The sequence below is a fragment of the Heliangelus exortis genome, chromosome W (genome assembly GCF_036169615.1).
Source record: "Heliangelus exortis chromosome W, bHelExo1.hap1, whole genome shotgun sequence".
Taxonomy (NCBI): Eukaryota; Metazoa; Chordata; class Aves; order Apodiformes; family Trochilidae; genus Heliangelus; species Heliangelus exortis.
This window is the reverse complement of record NC_092453.1, coordinates 508,021-530,415: the sequence shown is the minus strand read 5'-3', so window position 1 is coordinate 530,415 and position 22,395 is coordinate 508,021. Positions and strand designations below refer to the sequence as shown.

The 22,395-nt window shown below is 41.6% G+C and overlaps 1 long non-coding RNA gene across 1 annotated transcript; it reads left to right on the top strand.

Moving 5' to 3' along the window:
• Window positions 1–1,167: 1,167 nt before the first annotated feature.
• LOC139789187 (uncharacterized) lies at window positions 1,168–5,847 on the top strand. Its single transcript, XR_011723061.1, has 3 exons — window positions 1,168–1,361; window positions 4,567–4,678; window positions 5,803–5,847. It is a non-coding gene; the product is annotated as an uncharacterized lncRNA (long non-coding RNA).
• The last annotated feature ends 16,548 nt before the right edge of the window (window positions 5,848–22,395 follow it).

Here is a 22,395-nt window from a genome sequence, read left to right as displayed (position 1 = left end):
CTTGGGTCCTGACCATACATTAGGAAGACCCATTCCCCATGGAAAATGATCACAAGGCTCAAGGAGTCCTTTTGGGTTAGGTAGAACAGTAAGTACAGGGGCACGATCACTTCCCAATGGACGTGATTAACAAAATAACAGCTATGGCCCCACCAACTACCAAAAAGAAAACTCAGTCCTTCTTAGGAACTGTTGGTTTCTGGAGGATGCATATTCCTGCTTACAATCAGATTGCAAAACCTCTCTATGAGGTTACCTGAAAGAAGAAAGACTTTAAATGGGGCTCTGAAAAACAAGCTGCTTTCAAATATATTAAGCAGGACATTGTGCAGGCAATGGCCCTTGGACCAATTCGAACAGGTCCAGACGTTAAAATGTGCTCTACACCGGAGCCAGGAGTGATGGTCCTACATGGAGCTTCTGGCAGAAAGCTCCAGGAGAGACTCAAGGTTGACCTCTAGGATTCTGGGGTTGAAACTACGAAGGCTCCGAGGCCAACTACACAGCCACTGAAAAAGAGATACTGGCTGCATACGAAGGAGTTAGAGGTGCTTCAGAAGTGATTGGTACTGAAGCACATCTCCTCCTGGCACCCCGATTACCAGTACTGTGTTGGATGTTCACAAATAGAGCTTCTTCTCTTCATCATGTCACCAATGCTACATGGAATAAATGGATTGCATTACTCACACAGAGGGCTTGAACAGGAAACTTCAATCATCAAGGAACTGTAGAAGTGATCACAGACTGGCCAGAAGGCACACACTTTGGAATGCCACCAGAAAAAGGTATAAAATGGACTGAAGAAGCCTCACCATACGACCAACAAACAGAGAATGAGAAACAATATGCTCTTTTCACTGATGGATCCTGTTGTCTGGTAGGAAGCCATCGGAGGTGAAAAGCTGCTGTATGGAATCCTGCACAACTAGTTGCAAAAACAGATGAAGGGGATGGTGAATAAAGTCAATTTGCACATGAAATCTTCTCTTTGTTATCAAATTTCCTTACTCATCTGTTACTTAACTATTTTGTTTGTTTCTTTGTTGTTTTTTTTTTTCCCATTCCCCCCCCCCCCCAAGAATTGACTTGTAGAAATATATGTAGCTCTGTCATTTTCCCCTGAATCTCATACTTGCTTATTTGAAATATTCTTTTGTTGCAGGATTGCTAAATATAGAAAAACAGTCTTGAAAATGTTGTCCAGACTCTTTCAAATGCATGGCCTTTTTGTAGCCTCTCATCCATAGGAAGTCATTGTGGGAACAGTGACTCTAACCATCTGTATGATGTACATGAATATGTTCACTGGGAATGATAAGATATGTGGCTGGAATTACAAATTCCCCAAACTTGAAGTTGTAAGGATTTAAATTAATGTTATAATTCTTACTGTTAATTTGCAGATGCAGTTTTCTTTAGAATAAGATCAGGTTGTGATATATTAGGAGTAAAATAGCTATACAGAAACTTCTGTATTGCTGTCTTTCCCCATTCTGGATGTTAAAGCTAGATGCAAGTAGTGATGCAGCTACAGAAGGTTTTCATTAAGCGTAACTTTCAGTGGCATGGTATCTAGAGAACAAGCTATTGATATTCATATTGTTTGCAATATTCGAATCTTTTTAAGACAGACTAGCAGTGATACTAACTTGATTCTAAAGCTTAATTTTTAGTGCAGCTTCACAATGATTTTTTTTTTTTTTAATGAAACATAACAAGTTACTAGTTAATGTAAAAGGGAGCTAAATCACCACCACTGTTGGGAGAGGTTTTGGAAGAAAAGGGACATGTGAGCAATCCTGACTATTTAGCTTTAGCCAGAGTGAGCTAAGGGCCTTGAGGCCCAGCTGCAAGGTTATTAAAAGATCAGCTATTGGCAAAAGATAAGGGAGTTGGCAGCAGAAAAGAAGAATAACACGATGGGAAAGCATCACATAGACAGCACATAAACAATTGTATTTAACCAGTTAGATAGTACTCTGTGGCATATGAAGAATGTGCTGTACCAAGCAGCAATATGCTTAAATTATGTTATCTGCTTGACTGTGTATAAAAGGGCTACCGCTACTTTCAATAAACGGCAATACTTTGATTATATTAATCTGTGTGTTGTCCACTGCGCTCTTCCCAACACACTACCACCCACCACCCCTCAAATCCAGGAGGAGATGGTAGTTATTGTGCTACGCCACCTGGACATTCACAAGTCTATGGGGCCTGATGGGATACACCCAAGGGTGCTGAGAGAGCTCTTGGGGGGTGCTCACCAAGACACTTTGCAGATTTGATCAGCAGTCTTGGCTGACCAGGGAGATGCCAACAGATTGGGAGTCAACCAATGTGACACCCATATACAAGAAGGGTTGGAAGGATGATCCAGGAAATTACAGGCCTGTCAGTTTGACTACGGTCCTGGGAAAGCTGATGGAGCAGATCATCCTGAGTACTATTATGCAGCACATGCAGGACAACCAGGTCATCAGGCCCAGTCAGCATGTGCTTACAAAGGGCAGATCCTGTTTGACAAACCTGATCTACTTTTATGACAAGGTGACACACTTACTGGATGAAGGAAAGGCTTTGGATGTTTTCTATCTTGACTTCAGTAAAGCATTTGACACCGTTTCCCACAGCATTCTCCTAGAGAAATTGGCTACTCATGGCTTGGATGGGCATATGCTTTGCTGGGTTAAAAATTGGTTGGATGTCTGGGCCCAGAGAGTTATGGTCAGTGGAGTTAAATCTAGTTGGTGGCATCCCCCAGGGCTCAGTACTGGGACCACTCTTGTTTAACATCTGTATCAATGATCTGGATGAGGGGATAGAGTGCACCCTTAGTAAATTTGCAGATGACACTAAGCTGGGTGGAAGTGTCAATCTGCCTGATGGTTGGGGAACTTTATAAAGGGACCTGGACAGGCTTGATCGATGGGCAAAGTCCAACTGCATGAGTTTCAATAAGGCCAAATATCAGGTACTGAACTTCAGCCACAACTCCCAGCAGCACTACAGGCTTGGGGAGGAGTGTACTGAAGAGATGCCCAGCAGAGAGGGACCTGGGGGTGTTGATTGACAGCTGGCTGAACATGAGCCAACAGTGTGCCCAGGTGGCCAAGAGGGTCAATGGCATCCTGACCTGTATAAGGAATAGTGTGGCCAGCAGGACCAGGGAGATGATCTTACCCCTGTACTTGGCACTGGTGAGGCTGCACCTCAAGTACTGTGTTCAGTTTTGGGCCCTTTACTACAGGAAGGACATTGAGCTACTAGAGCATGCCCAAAGAAGGGCAAAAAAGCTGATGAAGGGCTTGGAACACAAGTCTTATGAGGAGCGGCTGAGGGAACTGGGGTTATTTAGCCTAGAGAAGAGGAGGCTGAGGGGAAACCTTACTGCTCTCTGCAACTACCTCAAAGGAGATTGTAAAGAGGTGGGGATTGGTCTGTTTAATGAAGTTAAAGTGATAGGAAAGAGGTAATGGCCTCAAGTTGCACCAGGAGAGGTTTAGACTGGATGTTGGGAAGAATTTCTTCACTGAAAGGGTTGTCAGATGTTGGAACAGGCTGCCCAGGGCAGTGGCAGAGTCACCATCCCTGGAAGGATTTAAGAGTCACATAGACATAGTACCTAAGGATATGGCTTAGTTAAGGTCTTGTCAGTGTTAGGCTAATGGTTGGACTTAATGATCTTGAAGGTCCTTTCCAACCAAGGTAATTCTGAAATTCTCTGAAAAGCTAACTGTTACGATCCGAGTTATTATTTATATTTTGTTTGCGAGGAAATTTCAGCCACTACTCATAGACGACGCGTGAATTTACAAAAATAACCAGGCCTTATGATTTAAACAAGTTAAAAGGATTTATTTAGGATTTATACAATTAGTTACTTTGGAGAGAAGAGTCGTTAAGAAGAGAAAAGAAGGAGGGTAATTAAGGTGTTATCACCCTCCGCCGGCCTTGGCCTCTGGCTGTGGTCGGGTGCGTAGGGTCTGTCGCTCCTGCCACTTCCCTGTCCCTTAGCTGAAGCCGAAGTGCCGAGAGAAGGGGGGTCTAGAAGAAAGCCGCCTCGCCGCTTTCCGCTTGGGCCTTCAGAGCTGCTTGCCGCCTTTTTGCGCCGAGCTGGCTGGAGTTTGTAGTCACAGGAGCTGGCTTCCACGTGTCCTTTTGAGCTGCTGGCTCCTCCGAGCTACTGGCTGCTCTGAGCTGCTGGCTTTTCGGTTCTTCTGGGGCGATTTTTATACAGGAAAAGAAAAGGGGTCCCTTTTTTGCATAAGTCCCTGATACATACAGATTTCCAGACTTCCCGGAGATGAGTCATCCTTATCTTTTAGTCTTTTTGGGTGTCCTGCTACCTTCATTGTCTCCATCATGCACCAGGAGACGACCTGATAAGCATTCTTATCTTTTAGGTGTCTGTCAGGCATATGGTGAGGTAAACATATGTTAATTGACAAAATGTTGAAACATAGCAGGGAGAAAGAAAAAAAAAAGATTGATTCAAGAGACATATTTTTGTATTTTTAAAGTGTTCACATCACTAACTAAATTACTTTGTATTTCAAATAGGATGTTCTGAGCAGTGGCATCATCATCCTGGCAATCACACGCTGTATAGCAATCCTTTATATATATATCCAATTTCTGAACCTAAGGTATCTTGGATCAAAATACATTTTAGGTACTGTATCTGTTTGGTTTTCTTTATTTGCTGTATGCATTTTATTTGTTTTTAAATATAAATTGGTAGTAAAAACAAGTTTTAATAGCTATGTACAGAGCATGGTTATTTTAATTCTTTGCAATTTTTTTTAAGAGATACTGTGTAGGATTATATAAACATTGAAAGGTAATTATTGAAATAACTGTTTATTGTGTGAAACTGTAAAAATAGAGCTGTTTAAGCCAATATTAATTTTTGCTGATGTGTGTTGTGGTTTAAGCCCAACTGGCAACTAAGCACCACAAAAAGCTCCTGGGTTGAGACAAGGATAGTGAAGGTTCACTTGCCAGTTATGGTCATAGGCAAAACAGACTTTGACTTGGGGGAAAAACCCAGTTTAATTTGTTACCAATCATAACAGAGTAGGACAATGAGATGTAAAACCAAATCTTAAAAACACCTTCCCCCTCCCTTCTTCCCTGGGCTCAAATTACTTTGTTACCAAATTCTCTAACTCTTCCTCTCCAGTGGCGCAGGGCAATTGGGAATAGGGCTTGCAGTCAGTTTGTCACACATAGTTTATACTGCTTTTTCCTCCTCATTCTCTTCCCTCGCTCCAGTGTGGATGGAGTCCCTCCCACAAGAGACAGCCCTCCACAACCTTCTTTGACATGAATCCTTCCTATGGGCTGCAGTTCACCAACTACTCCAGCATGGGTCCCTTCCACAGGGTGCAGTCCTTCTGGAACAGACTGCTATAACACAGGCTTCCCACAAAGTCACAGCATTATTTGGGTGCAGCCACCTGCTCTGTCGTGGGATTCTCCATGGGCTGCAAGTCCACATCTGTTCCACCGTGGTCCTCCATGGTCTGCAGGGGACAGTCTGCTGTCTCACAGAAGGCTGCAGGGCAATCTCTGCTCCGGCACACCAAAAAACATAAAGCTGGGGAAGCTTTTAGCAGCTACTCACTGTGAGAACTGTCATTTGTTTGCTTCAGAATTGATCTAAAGGCATAGTGTTTTCTTGCTTTTTTTTTCTCCCCTTTCTCTCCCAATATAGATAAAAAAGAATTTCCCAGTGTTTTTGTTGTTGTTGTTGTTTTGGGGGGTTTTTTGTTTTGTTTTGTTTTTTTTCTAAAGGTATTGCTGACCTCTTCACAATCTTCTCAAGTTTTGTTTTCAGTACAGTGGTAATTCACTTCTTGGATAAAGAACTGACAGGTTTGAAGTAAGTAATGAATGGTTATTCTGGATTGTTTGTTGATTTTTTTTTCCCAGTACCACAAACCTTGAATTTTACTCTTAACATATGCCTTTCTTTTACAGTGAAGGTTTACTTTTCTTCCTGCTTCTGATTGATCTTTCAAGAGCAAGTGCATTAGCCAAATTTGCACTCAGTTCCAACTCACAGGTCAGGGAGTGAGTGTTTTTTGTGTGGTTTGTTTATTTATTTATTTTGTGGTTGTTTTTTATGTGTGTGTGGTTTGTTTTATTTTGGCTTTTTTGGGGGAGGGGTTGTTTGGTTGTTTTGTGGGATTGTTTTTTGCAATGGAGCTTTTGAATTTAGTCAAAGATGAATAATCAAGGTGGAGAGACATACAGGTAAATACTGTATTAGCGATATATAAAAAGGATCAGATTTAATCCATATTCTGTATTGGTTTTTATTCAGATCATTGTTCAAGTGACTAATAACACTGTAAAATTACTGTGCATATAATCATGTGAGCCAAGGTAATTGTATGTATGGGTACTTTATAGGTTCAGAACTTTAAACAGCAATGCTTATAGCTCTATTAAGGAGGCTAGAATTCCTAGACCTAAGTCTTCCATTTATTGTTAGAAAAAAGTTAATTTGTAGGGATCAGAAGCAGTATATAAATAGACATTTAATGTTACAATGCCAATACAGAAAAAAACATTTTTAAGAAAATCTTGGTAGAACAAACATGGCATATGTGTAATAGATACATATTCGTGCTCTAATGCAATGAACACAGCACAACATGAAGTATCAACATTATATCTTGCCCATCGTATATTGGAATGGTAATTTCCTAATATTCTAAGTTCTGAAATAAGAGTATTTTTAGGGAAATTCATTTATAACTACAAAATACCGTATGGTAATTGAGCATAATAATTGTGACAAACATACAATGTAACATACAGTAATATATATATGAGTATATTTTACATTCTCCATATATGTGATATTCTAGTGTGTTGTATATTATTATACAGTAATTAAAAGTACAGAAATTTTTTTTAATTTTCAAGAAACTCTCTCACAAACAGGTTTTCACCTCAACTTCTCTTCCCCAAACCACCACCACCAAAAGAGCAGCAGCAGACCTCTATAGTTTTCCATGTCTGACTTCTGGAAGAGATCACCCTCTCCTCAGGGGAAGGTTTTAGTGTCCTTTATGTCTTCTTTTTTGACAGCTGAGTCTAGAGAGTTAAATTATTAAGAAAAGCAATAAAAAGTTAAAATAAGCAATAAAAGTTAGGGTACAGATATGAGGTTGAAAGAACTTTTGAGATTCAAATAGTCCTCTATTTTATGCCTTAAAGTGTAGAAGTTCTGTTTTTTGAATGTACTTTAATTAAAGTCTGTGCCCATCAGTGTTGTAGGACTATAATATATAATCTTGTATAATCCTGCTTTATAAATAAAGATTGCCCAAGTGTAATAGCTTATGGGAAATGAAGCAATTAAATAATGTAATCTCATTGTTAATTTTCAATGTCTGCTTTATAAGGCTCCAGAAAGAGAAAAGGAGTATTTATTTTTATATATGTGTCACGGTTTAACACTGGCCCGGCAATTAAACCGGGTGACAGATGCTCTCTATTAATCTCTCTCTCCTCCTTGATAAGAAAGAAGAGAGAATAAGGGAGAGAGACTTATGGGTTGGAGGCTAAACCAATCAACTTTAATGAAACAATAATGGTAAATAGGGAAAAATAAAGAAAAGAAAAATGCTATATATATATATATATATACAAATATACAGGAGAATGAATATCAGATTCCTTCCCCCTTTCCCCCCAACAATTCTCATGCAAACCAAGGCTGCAGGGCAGCCCTGGGAAAGTCCAGGCTGGACACACAGGAGGCAGGAACACAGGCAGGCAAACGGACTGGATGGGATCCTTCCAAGATGCCGGGTGAAGGCAGGCAGGCAGGCAAGCAGGCAAGCAGGCAGGCAAGCAACCGGGCAGGGCAGCAGGCAGGCAGGCAGCCAGGGAGGCAACCAGGCAGGCCAGCAAGCAGGGCCACAAGCAGCCAGCCAGGGAGGAGCTTCTGCTGGTCTTTTATAGTGTTACAGGTGAGACCAATTAGCTGTTAAGGGGGGGTGGTACTTCTGCTGGTGATCTCAGGTGAGGCTGATCAGCTGGTAAGGGTGTGGCTCGGTCCTCGTGATCCCCCAACTCCATACCGAGGAGGACGCACATGGGATGGAATACTCCATTTGAGAAACTTGCTGTCAACCTCAGCAAGTTCAACCATCCACAAGAAACTCAGAAAAATCACCTTTATCCTGGCCCAAACCAGGACAATATGTTATATTTTAAAATTATATTTATGTAGTTACACTTGAAAATTTTTCTGTAAATACCGTACCATAAATACATTTTGTGCTTGGAATAAGTTAATACAAAATTACTAGTGCATAACATGCCTGGGGTTTTTTGTTTTGTTTTTTTCTCTAAAAAGTTCTCTCTGTGGTCTTTAGTGTCAGTTAAATGGTTTCTTTCTTACTTCTACAGCACCTGATGCATATTCCAATGTTAAAAACTTTTTTTTTATGTAGGCGTATGACAACTTGAAATTGTGTGCTGCTTTGGATGTATGTCTGTTCTTGCCAGCTACTTTGTCTTTATGACATTCTTTCCAGCTTGTGTGTCCTTGGTATTAGAGGTATGAACAACTTCAAGTCAACATTAAGCTTAGTATTCAGACCCTGTGCTTCTTGTAGGTTATGCATTTCTTCACTGGGATATATACCAGCATGTTTGTCTTCCTTTCAAGGTGAACAGAGGGAATGTACAAAAAGAGTTATAGTGTCTTAGCTGATGGACAACAACTTGTTAATGCCACTGTAAATGTGTCACACTCAATATTATGAGTTCTGATCTAAAGCAAGTAAACAACTTCTAATTTAAATTAATGGCTGTCCACGGTTTTCACTAATTAAAGTCTATCATAGGTGATGTAAACACTTTGAAAATATGAAATATGTCTCTCGAATCAGCATTTTTTCTACTCTTTTAAAAATATATCAAGCATATTCTCAATTAACAGATTTTTACCCCAAACTTAACCAGCTTCTGTTTTGTATCATGCCTGACAGGGACCTAAAGATAAGACCACTAATCAGAAGGTCTCCTGGTACGCTGTCGAAACAAAGATAATAAATTTAGCAAGGTAACAAGGACTGAAGGATTACAATAATTTAAAGAGAAGTTGTCAGGATGGCAAATCTTTGCCAGTCTGTGTCAGTGATTTATGAAAAGAGAGAACCACTTTTTGCTGTATAAAAACTCAAAGAGAAAAGGAAAAGACGCTGGCTCTCTCTTCCCCCCCCCCCTTCTTCTCTCGTCACTTCGGCCACCAGCAGAGGAAAAAAAAGCGGAGAACAGCAGCCAAGCAGGAACGGCGGGTCCTACGCCACCTCCCCCTCCAGCCAGAGACCAGGGCCGGCAGACGGTGATAAAACTTGATTGCTCTCTTGTTTTTTCTTTCCTTTTCTTAACTCTGTCCCCAAAGTGACTAATTTATGTAAAATCTCTCCTCTTATAATCTTGTTTTTTTCTTTTAAAGGTGGTGTTATTGTCTCCTTTCACTGAAATAAATCTTTGTAATTTGCTTAAATCATAAAGCCTGTTATTTTTGTAAATTCGTGTGACGTCTAGGAGTAGTGGCTGATTTTTCCTCACAATCAAAATGTAAAATAATAGCTCGGATTGTAACAATAGGCTAAACAGTAGACTGTAGGCTAACTCTTTAAATACAATTTTGAAGCTCATTTGTTTGTTCTTCTAATACATACTAAATAGGATCTATTTTTAAATTTTGTTATTTCTTCAGCTTTCAAGAGAGAGTTCTGAAGGGCGTCCTATATGGCTGCTTAGTTATTTTGTATGTGTTCTGGAAGAAGAAAATAAACCAAATCCTGTAACACAGAGGGTCAAAATTATTATTGTTTGTGGCTTTTTTCACCTGCAGTTATGCAACCAGTAAGATGTCCTGGTGCAATGAAAAATGCTTTTATTTTCTTTAGACTTCTGTTCTGCATCCCATTAGTCTAGTTTACTGAGATAAATTTTAATAATGTCCCCTGTATCTAAGCCTGAAGTCTTCCTGCATATGCCATTTCTGTGCAGAACACTCATGGCTTTTTCATGTGTACTAATTTTTCCCTCTTACCCCTACAGTACCCTCAGCTTCTTCTGCTTATTACTTGATCCAAGAGGAAGCATGTGGTGGGACAGATTCAAAACTGAGTGTTATGATAGGTCAAAAATTATGTTGATGAGAGGTGTAGAAAATCAGCCTTTAGCTTTAGATTTTTGATTCATGGGAAGCAAACAAACAAACAAAACCCCAAGAGTTTAATCTTGGTAGGTTAGATACCTAGTTAGAGTTGAAAAATTAGTATTTGTTTTCTGGTTTTAATATAGTCGCTGGGTTAAGTTCTTGTTCATGCCCACAGTCAATGGATAGCAGAACCAGCTGCACAAAACAGGACTGTAGAAAATGCAGTGGAAATGGATGACAATGCACCAAAAAGAATTGAAGTTAATGTTTAATTATGGCAGTTCTACGTTTATCGGTAGGCGACTTCACAAAAGAGAAGTGTATTTCCTTTATTAGGATCTCTTTTCCAGTGCTGCCAAGCTATGTTCTTTGGATATTGCCAGAAAGAGTGCAGTGGACAACATGCAGATTAATATAATCAAAGTATTGCCGTTTATTGAGAGTAGCAGTAGCCCTTTTATACACAGTCAGGCTGAAAACATGATATATGCATATTGCTGATTGGTACAACACATTCTTCATATGCCACGGGGTGCTATCTGACTGGTTAAATACCATTGTTTATGTGCTGTCTATGTGATACTTTCCCATCGTGTTATTCTTCTTTTCTGCTGCCAACTCCCTTATCTTTTGCCTGCAGCTGATCTTTTAATAACCTTGCAGCTGGGCCTCAAGGCCCTTAGCTCACTCTGGTTAAAGCTAAATATCCCTAAGCAGTTTAAGCATTCATCTAACCCAGTATATGCAACAGTTAATTTTTTCATGTTATCTTAATCAATTGTATTTGGTTGTGAATTGACTCCGAATGATCAGACAAGTTCATGCAACACATTCCATCAAAGTCTCCACAAACATGACCTAAAAGTTAACAATAAAAAGTCAGTGGCAGCACGATATTGTAAAACTGCATGTCTGACACCATCAACATCTTTTTAGCATCTGTGTTAAACTATCAGAAGTTAAGTTTATCTGCTTAGCAGTGCAACAGGCTAGTTTGTGTATTTCATGATTTTTATCAATTATTGCCAAGGGCTTTTCCTGCTGCTATGTGTGGTACAAATGAAGCTCCAGAAAGAGAAAAGGCTCCAGAAAGAGAAAAGGAGTAAAGAGGTCACACCTGCAGCCCTCCTTTAGGGAGGAACAGACAAGATAAATGACCAAAATTGACCAAACAGAAAATTCCATCCCATACACGTCATACTTGGTCTAAATTTTAGGGATCACGAGGGTCAACCCCCTTCTGCCCTCTTCCTTCTTCCTTCCACCTTTGTCTGTTCCTGTTTGGTTCATCATCCTGGGAGGATTCCATCCATTTGTCTGCCTGTGGTCCTGATCCATGCCAGCCTGAGTCTGTGCGTTCCTGCATCCAGCTCCTGACTGCTGCTGACTCCAGGAGTCTAGCCTGGACTTTCCCAGGGCTGCCCTGCAGCCTCGGTGGTGACATGAACCCTATTAGGGGAAAGGGGGGAGGAATGTGATATAATTTTTTTGTATATTTGTATATATTTAATATTTTTTTGTTTTTATAATTACTGTTTCATTAAAGCTGTGTAGTTTAGTTTCTAACCCATAAGTCTCTCTCCCTTCTTCTCTGTCCTTTCTTTATCAGAGAGGGGAAGGGGATTAATAGAGTACACTTGTACAACACAGAATTATGAAATCTATATAAAGGATCCAACTCTCATCTTCCATATATTAAAAAAACTCAATATTTTCATATTATTTCTTTTTAATTAAAAAAACCCAAAGTTTAAATAAAGTATATTCATTTCATTTTAAAACCCCACAATCTTAAAAATACATTTAAAAGTTAATTTCTACAGTGTCTCGGGTTTGCATGGTAAGGTTGTGGTAGCAGAAGAGGGGGCTACAGGGGTGGTTTCTGTGAGAAGATGCCAGAAGCTTCCCACATGTCTGATACAACCAATGCCAGCCAGCTCCAAGACAGACCTACTGGCCAAAGCTGAGCCTGTCAGTGATGGTGGTCGCACTTTTGTGATATTTAAGAAGGGGCAAAAAAAAAAAAACTGTGCAGACAGAACAGCAGCTGGAAGAGAGGAGTGAGAATATGTGAAAGAAACAACTATGTAGATACCAAGGTCAGCGAAAGAGAGGGACGAGGTGCTCCAGGAGCCAGTGCAGAGATTCCCTTGTAGCCTGTGGTGAAGACTATGGTGAAGCAGGTTGTCTCCCTGCAGCCCATGGAGGATCCCATGCCAGACCAAGTGGATGCACCCAACGGAGTCTGTGACTGCACTGGAGCACTCTGTTCCTGAAGGACTGCACCCTATGGAAAGAACCCACGCTGGAGATCATGGGAAGGACTCATGTTAGAGAAGTTCATGGAGGACTGTTTATCATGGGAGGGACCGCACACTAGAGCAGGGGAAGAGCATGGAGTGTCTTCCCCTTGAGGAGAAAGGAGCAGCAGAAGCCTGTGACAAACTGACCGCATCCTCCATCCCCATGCCCCTGTGCTGCTGTGAGGGAGGAGGTAGAGAAAATTGGGAGTGAAGTTGAGCCTAGGAAAAAGAGAGGGGTGGGGAAAGGATGTATTAAGATTTGGTTTTATTTCTCATTACCCTTCTCTGATATGATTGGTAATAAATTAATTTAATAACAGTTAAAATTGCAGAAAACATGATTTCTTAACAACTACAAAATTTCTATTAATAAAACCAGGACAGAAATCTTACCAGTTATCAAAACTGAGGTGGGCAGAGTAATATTAGGAAAATATATTATGCAATATCACTCTCAAATCCACCTTAGGTAGGTAAGGTTCTTAATCGTATGCCTGATTAAGCATCTGTGTAAGACCACTGGTGTTTTGCTCAAGTGATTAAAATTAGGCATTTTATTAGGTAGTCAAAGACTAAATTCTTAGGTATACAACCTACTAACCTGTTATTTACATTTTCCTAAACAGTCTCATGCTTTGATGAGATTATCATTTGGTTTCTTGAAGAGCAAAGGAATCTCTGCTCTGGTGCCTGGAACAGCTCCTCCCCCTCCTTCACTGACCTTGGTGTCTGCAGGGTTATTTCTCTCTCATATTCTCACTCCTCTCCTCTGGCTGTTGTTGTGCATTTTTTTTTCCCCTTTCTTAAATGTTATCTCTGAGGTGCTACCACCATTGCTGATTGGCTCAACTTTGGCCAGCAGCAGGTTTGTCTTGGAGCTGGCTGGCATTGGCTCTATTGGACCTGTGGGAAGCTTCTGGCATCTCCTCACAGAAGCCACCTCTGTACCCTTCCACTGCTGAAACCTTGCCATCCAAACCCAGTACACAGGGAAAGCAGATAAACAACAGATCCCTTCAACAATAGATCCCTGCAATAACAAACCCCTGTCAGTAAAAACTTTCTTGCAGACAAGCAAGCACACAGAACTGACAAGTTTCAGAGCCTGAGTGCATGGCCCTACAGCCCATTTACCATAACTTGAGGATCAGAATCTGGAAGTCAGCACTACAGTAAGTATAACATATTTGGAGCAGTAAGAATTTAAACCTTACTGTAGATTAAGAATTGCATTTTTTTTCAGAAGGGGAAGAGACAGATATGTCTAACCATTATTACAATTATCTTCAGAAGATAAGAGTTGGTTAAAAATATGGCATTGAATAAGAGCGAATTCTGAATTTTACCTGCTATTTGCACTCCATATTCTACAATAGCAAATTTTTTCATCTGCATGCAGACGAAAGTTTAACAGTATAAAAGAAAAACATTGAGTTCACAAGCAAAGCAGTTTGTGTCTTTATCAAAACCGGATGGGATCAAAGTACACCAGGAGAGCTAGGTACACAGAAAACTAGAAAAACAAGGTAAAGAAAGTTCTTTCTTAAGAGAAAGACAGGGTGAAAAGTCAGATGACAAGAATACCAGACAGTAGGGACATTATTCCAAGCAAGTTATCAGGACTTTCAGATACTTTGCTTGGGCCACAGACATGATGAGGAAGTAATTACTGAGTGTCAGTCTGAACCCAGTCATTTTGTGAAGAGATATTTCAAGCTACCATACCAGGTGGCATACACCATTCTTGCAAATACAATCAAAGGCACAAACATTTTCATGTTCATGCAAACCAGCAACTATGCTTCCTCACCTTTACAATGGCTACACAGACTATCCCAACTCCAATTCAGCTCACAGCTGGATTCAGTAATGAATGTCTGTCTTCTTCATACCATCTTCAGAAGGATGGAGAAAAAAAGCACATATGAACTAGAAAGAAACTCCATCCCCTGAGAAATAAGCATTCAAGAAATGCAAATTCAAACCTGTCACGGTTTAACACTGGCCCAGCAATTAAACCGAGTAACAGATGCTCTCTATTAATCTCTCTCTCCTCCCTGATAAAGAAAAGCGAGAGAATAAGGGAGAGACACTTATGGGTTGGAAACTAAACTACACAATTTTAATGAGACAGTAATGATAAATAGGAAAAATTACTAAATATATACAAATATACAGGAAAATTGATACCACGTTCCTTCCCCCCTTTTCCCCCAATAACTCCCACGTCACCACCAAGGCTGCAGGGCAGCCCCGAGAAAGTCCAGGCTTGACTCCTGGAGTCAGCAGCAGTCGGGAACTGTAGGCAGGAACACACAGATTCAGGCTGGCATGGATCAGGACCACAGGCAGACAAACGGACGGAATCCTCCCAGGATGCCAAAGGAAACAGGGAACGGGTGAAGAAAGGGAATCAGGAAAGGCAGGAAGGGCAGGAGGCTGGAAGCTGGAAACTGGAAGCTGGCCTTGGCCCTCCTGATCCCTCAAATTTATACTGAGTATGACTGCATGGGATGGAATACTCTGTTTGTTCTATTCTGGCATCTATCTTGTCCGTTCCTCCCCAAAGGAGGGCTGCAGGTGGGACCTCTTTCTTCCTTCTGGAGGGTAAAAGTTTTCCTCAGAGCTGAGCAGTGTCCTTGGCTCTGCATACCAGTCTCTAGCAGTAACTATACACATCGAGTGTTATCAGTCCTAGAAGCAGACACTGTCTGAGAAACTTGCTGTTAATTTCAACAAGTGCAACTACTTACAAGAGACTTAGCTGAAAGCAAAATGGCAAGACAGAAAATCACCTTTATCCTGGCCCAAACCAGGACAAAACCTAACATCAATATGACTAAGAAGCTAGCAGAGTCAGGCATCTTGTAGGCTATTACAGCTAGAAGAAAAGAAAAAAAGTAACAAGGTCTGGTATTTCTTTTTTTTATGTAAAAGTCCTGTTCCCAGAACAAAGGAAGAGTAAAACATCAAAATAATATTTAATTTCTTAGAGTCCTCAAAAATCTTTTCAGACATCAATTGACTTTTGCCACTTTTCTCTAAGCTTTCCAATGGGACCACACAAACAGGCAGCATCTCAGGGCACACAGTCTTCCCTCAAATGAATTACTTCTTCCTGCTGTCCATACCTTTTACCATCAAAACGAGTATTTAGTAAACTCCTCAGCAGACCTGAGCAGCTCTGTGTTTGCCTTACTTTCAGCAGTCTCCTACTTGCAGATGGTTCTTTTGTTCCCCACAATTGTCTGAGTATAACCACTGCTGGTTTAGTTCAACCTATCACAGCTTCATTATAAAAAACATTTGCTAACATGCATTTGCTAGTTATAAGTGAACATGTTACCACAAGACCAAAGTTCTATGTATGAGAACATTAGCAAGAATATCTCTAAAAGCGGAAAGGAATTCACATACAACCTCCTCCCTGGTGTCATCCTGTCATTATCTCCATCATCAGCCATCCTGACATTCATCCAAGAACTCACATACTTTTGTGAATATACTGCATTTCCCCCTTCTTTGCACTGTAATACACGTTTGTGCACTTCAAACTTCTAAGCTATACCTCTTAGTACCCAAGGCTATCCTGTCCTCATGTACATGAATTTTGGAAAATAATTACTTAAAAGCTTCAATAACTTATTTTCTCTAGAAATACAGATGTTACTTGCTTGTTAGGGGTGGGTTTAGAACAAAGATAAGCAAGCTAATCATACCTCTGAACATATCATAATACTGTACTGTACAAATTATTGGAACAGTATCAGCACTGCTAATTCATGATATTAATCCTAAATTAGTGTTTTGCTTTAAGCTACAGTTGCAGCAATCAGGTTGTTACCTCCTGCTTCTTCAGAAAACTCATTTCCACAGCTTCAGGGTAAAGGTTGACAGCATAAACTCTCAATGCTACAGTATCAGAAGAAATAAAATACTCCCGTGTAGGTATAAAGGCAGCATGTATTGATAGCACAGAACAATTGATGGAGACAGGCTGGTTATCACTCAAACCATAGAGTGAACATAGCCCCGGGTATGCTAGATAAGCACGGGACTTTCTACAGACCCCCTTGCTTGCAAGATCTCCTGGAAAACAGATGAGTGGTGTAAAACAGAGGTTGTTATCTCCTTACCATGTAACTAATCGCGTAGTAACATGCTAACTGTAACTAATCAATCAGGTAATTCCATATGTTATGCGAGATAAGAAAAAGGTATATAGCTGTGTGTAAGAGTACAAATAAACGGAGTTAGTTTGCATCAAACTGTTTCCCCGTCCTTCGTGCGGCAAATGGTGACCCCGACGTGATGCTGGACGTGACGCCGGGGAACCCGACGTAACGCCGGGTAGGAGTTGCTGAAAGAAGCATCCGGCCGCAGTCTCCGATAACTTCGAATATTAGGCTGAAAGGAAGCCTGGAAGTGGGTGGCCACCCCATTTTGCACCTCCTCGCGATTGGCAGGTGAGATCGGAGAAACGTTGATATGGGTAGTCAGAGTTCCCATGAAGAAAAGGACGTTTATAGACTTATGAGAGACCTGTTGCTTAAGCAACAGAAAGAAATCTCGGATCATGAACTTAAGCTCATGTTAAAATGGGTTCGTGATAAATTCCCAGATGTTACTGCTGTTACTATCTTTAAATCTGAACTGTGGGATAAAGCAGGGGTCCGTTTATGGGACCTGAGCACGCGAGGGGATCAGGAAGCGATCAAACTCCTTTTTTCCTGGCGAACAGTATTTGAAGGGGTTAAAGCGCGGGAATCCAGACGAGCAGACACTCCTTCTGCCGCTTCTGCAGTTCCCAGCGCCCCTCCGCTACCAGAGGGAAGAGCGCAGAAAGACACTCCCCCTGTCAGAACTGTAGCCAAAGTAACCAGACCGGATTTGCCGAGCGACGATCCGTTCGAGTCCGATCCTTTCGATCTGGGGGGAGAGCCAGATCTGTTTCCTGATGATCACGATCCATACGCGGTATGGGCTGCTATTAAAAAGCAGGCTTTAGATGCGGGAGAAATTGACATGGCTATAGCTATCAGCGTGCCCCCACGCCCTGCACAGCGACGGCACGAAAAAAGCAATCCCTTCGTCGCTCCCGTAATATATCCAGCAAGGGGAGATCCCCAGTGGTCGGCTCTCAATTTTTCCATCACTAAAGAGCTACGCAGGGTAGCTGCGGAAAACGGACTCGGATCTCATTATTTCGCGGGGTTGCTGGAGTCGGTCTGTGAAGGTCATGTCTTTACGCCATATGATTTAAAAACCTTAGCCCGCTTGTTGCTAAATCCCTCACAATATGTGCTCTGGGAGTCTAACTGGAAGCACGGGGTGGAAAAACTAATTCAGCGGTATGCGGCAGGGGATAACCCAGCGCTGCAGGCTTTAACAGTAGACCACCTCATGGGGGACTGGGCAGTTTACCGATCCTGCAGCCCAGGCACGAGAAATTCCAAGAAATTCCCTGCTAGATACCACCCAGGAAGCTAAAAGGGCTTTTTTGAAAATTCCAGATGTTAGCAAACCTCAGAAAGCTTTTACAAGCATAATACAAGGACCGAAAGAGCCCTATATGGAATTCATATCCAAATTACAGCAAGCACTGGAAAAGCAGATAGATAATGTTGATGCCAGAAATATTCTGCTACTAAAATTGGCTGTGGAAAATGCTAATGTCGATTGCAAAAAGCTCCTTAAGTCTCTGCCAAGATCTGACCCTACCCTGGTAGAAATGATGGAAGCTTGCAATCGTTTCGGTACCACCGATTATAAATACGAGACAATGGCGGCTGCCTTTGCCTCGGTTCAGGGGCCGGCACACAAATTTTAAAATGCCCCAGTATGTTATAGGTGTGGCCAAGTCGGTCATCTGCAAAAGCATTGTCAAAAACAAAGAAATCTTCAAAATATCCCCGTGTGCAGCAAATGCAAAAAGGGTCGGCACTTGATAAGCCACTGCCATTCCAAATTCAGTAACCAGGGGCAACCGTTACAGTCGCAGGGAAACTATTATCGCAGCGCGGGGCGGAGCCGCGCGCAGACACAAGTTCCTCTGTCGTTTCAAACCCCATCGGCTCAGCAGTTTTTTCAAGCACACCCGATACAGCAATATCCAGCTCTCAATGTGCCACAGCAAATGACCTCGCTCTTACAAGAGCAACAGCAGGGAGCGCTGGACTGGATTTATCGACCCGGTTCACAGTGACTCTTGCCGACACCTCTGTATATCTAATCGAAACTTTGTTTCAAGGGCCACTTCCATCCGGGACTATGGGTCTTATTGTGGGACGGTCGTCAATTACTTTTAGTGGTCTTTTTGTTTTACCAGGAGTTATCGACAACGATGCATTAGAAATAAAAATAATGGCTTGGACGCCTACACCACCCTGCACGATACCCGCTAAAAGCAAAATAGCACAGTTGGTGTTGTTACCTTTAAATATTGAATTTTTCCCCTCAGATGCCACGCGGCAGGGTGCTTTCGGATCTACAGGCTGCCCGCAAATATACTGGACACATGCGATCTCAAAGGACAGACCATTGAAACAATGTAAACTTAAAAACGGGTGTCAACAAGTTGTGTTAACAGGTCTTATTGACACAGGCGCTGATGTTACCGTAATCTCCCAAGCTAAGTGGCCGAGCCAGTGGAAATTAATTCGCACTGCACAGCCATTAGCAGGAATAGGGGGAATTGGTAACAGTTATCAGAGTGAAGATATTATTCAAATCATTGGTCCAGAGAACAGGGTAGCTAGTGTTAGACCTTTTGTATTGCCAGTGCCATTGAATCTGTGGGGAAGGGATGTTCTGTCACAATGGGGATTGCATTTGGAAACGGGTTTTTAACAAGGGTCACTGTAGAGGGGCGTAAAATCCCACAATTAACCTGGAAAACACAGGATCCAGTGTGGGTGAACCAGTGGCCCTTATCAGAAGAAAAACTTAACGCCCTAGAACAATTGCTACAAATTCAATTAAAAAAAGGACATATAGTCCCAACTTTCAGTCCGTGGAATACTCCTATTTTTGTAATTAAGAAAAAATCAGGTGGTTGGAGATTATTGCATGATTTACGAAAAGTTAATGCTGTTATGGAGCCAATGGGAGCGTTACAACCAGGTCTCCCCTCACCAACAATGATCCCGCGGGAATGGAATTTGATTGTTATTGATTTAAAAGATTGCTTTTTTGATATTCCTTTACATCCTGATGATGTACCTAAATTTGCCTTTTCTGTGCCTAGCATTAACATGGGAGCACCTCTCAAACGCTACCATTGGACGGTTTTACCTCAGGGCATGAAAAATAGCCCCACAATTTGCCAGTGGTATGTGGCCAAAATATTGGCCCCAGTACGTCTTGAATTTCCAACTGTAATATTGCATCATTATATGGATGACCTGTTAATTGCTGCTGCCGCTGAGGGTGAGTTACAAAAAGCAATAGAATCTGTGTTAACTGCCATCGATCAGGCAGGTTTGAAAGTTTCACCAGAAAAAATTCAAAAACAGGCCCCCTGGAATTATCTAGGGTGGAAAATTGCCAATCATTCCATAATTCCGCAAATGCTATCGATTAATACTCAGATAGCCACACTGCACGATGCTCAAAAACTTTTGGGATCTATTAATTGGTTGCGACCCCTTCTGGGTATTTCAAATTCTGAATTGGCTCCTTTATTTGATCTTCTTAAAGGAGACGCAGACTTACTGGCTCCTAGACACTTAACACCCTCTGCGGAATCAGCATTACAAAGAGTTTGCAGAGCCATCGAACAGAGGCAAGCTTCTCGGTGGGACCCTAATTTATTCTTTCAATTAATAATTTTAGAGGATGGTGTAAAATATTGTGGCATGATTTTTCAGTGGGACACCACGCTTACAGATCCATTGTTGATTCTAGAGTGGATTTTCCTGCCCAATCAATCCTCTAAAACTATTTTACAGCGGCCAGAGATGTTTTCTCAAATCATTATGAAAGCCAGAGAGCGACTGTTAACTCTTTCCGGCAAATCTTTCTCTACAATTTATATGCCTGTTACTGAATTGTATCTTTCTTTTCTCCTACAGAATTCACTTCCTTTTCAGATTGCCGTACAGGACTTCACGGGACAATTTTCAAATCATTTTCCTCCGCATAAACTCTTTCGCTTGTCCTTTTCCCTTGCAGAAGTTCCAAAGAGAAGTGAAGTTCCTTTACAAGCAATTACTGTGTTTACAGATGGTTCAGGTGCCTCTCATAAAGCTGTAGTTGTATGGAGAGACCCTGAAACCAAGGATTGGCAATCTGATATCACCTTCCACCCAGGTTCTCCTCAGCTTGTTGAATTAGCAGCTGTGACTAGAGCTTTTTCTCTTTTCAATAACCAACCTTTTAATATTATTACAGACTCGGCTTATGTAGCAGGTATTGTTCTCCGAGCAGAAGCTTCAGTGCTCAGAGAAATTTCCAACTTGCAACTGTATAATCTGCTCAGAGCACTGATTGATCTTATCAACAAACGGCAACACGCCTTCTTTATTATGCATATCAGGTCTCACACAGCCCTCCCAGGCTTTGTAGCCGAAGGAAACAAAGCGGCTGACCTGTTAACTATGTCAGTGCTTCCTCTTCCTAATCACTTTGAGCAGGCTCGCCTAAGCCACATGTTCTTCCATACAAACGCTAAAGGGCTCCGCAGACAATTTGGTCTCACTTCACAGCAGGCGGCTGATATCTTATCTGCTTGCCCTGATTGTCAGCAATTTACTTTTCAGCCTTTAGCAGGAGGAATTAACCCTAGAGGACTCCAAAGCCTTGAACTATGGCAAAGTGATATTACTCATTTTTCCGAATTTGGTCGTCTTAAGTACATACACTCTTCCATTGATACCTTCTCCGGAGCTATTTATGCATCATGCCATACAGGAGATGTTATAAACGTTTGACTCGTTTTAACAATAACAAAACTTTTATTGTAAATGAGAGAGATATATATGCAAAGCAGCGCGCTGGGCGACCAAGGCAGCACACCTCCGCCAACGGTTCGCGCCTTGGATAGGGTAAACCAGTCCTTTTATACTTTCGGTAACCCCCCTCCCTCTTAGTCCTTTATTAGTTTCTCATTGGAGGCTGTTTCGCGCTCTCTCTCTTTGTATTGGTCCCTGGTCCGCAGGTTCTGTCCCGTTGCTAAGGGAAGAGCTTCTTTGTTCTATCTCTGCAGACTTGCCTCGTGGTCTTCGACATGCCCCAACATGTTTTCCCACAAACAACCCGAACACAAACCCCGATCCTATGATTACAAACCACACCCAATTAAACATTCTAGGGAAGGATCCCTTCAACAAAACAATAAAGTAAAAATTTCGACTAGTATTTATTACAATTCCCCCCTTTTAATTTTTATTGTTTTGTTGTCAGGACCTCAAAGGAAGAAAACTGCATCAGACCCCAGTGGAGCCAGCATAGCATACCGGACAAGGTGGTTGTGGTTCATAGACACAAGCTGAGGGCCAAGCGCTGCACATTCCCAAAGAGCAAAATAATAGTGTCCAGGATAGGCACCAACCAGGCAACCAAGGTCATAACCCTGAAAATACTGGAAACCTCCTCATGTCTCCACTTGTAGTACCTCTCTGCCTTCCCATCGGCCGATTCTTTGGAAAGAACGCCGGTGTTATAAATTGAGACCACAACGGATCGTAGCTCAATTACAATTTTATTAATTATAGCAAGTAGAATATGAGCAAAAGCAGCGCTGGGCGGCAGGGGAGTCTGCGCTCCGCCAGCTGCCGCACGGTACAACTCAAACGGTTCCATTTTTATACCTTTTTCCTCTGTGTTCGTGAAGTAACGGAAGTACTTCTGCGCATGTTCGTGAAGTAGTGGTAGTGCTCTGCGCAT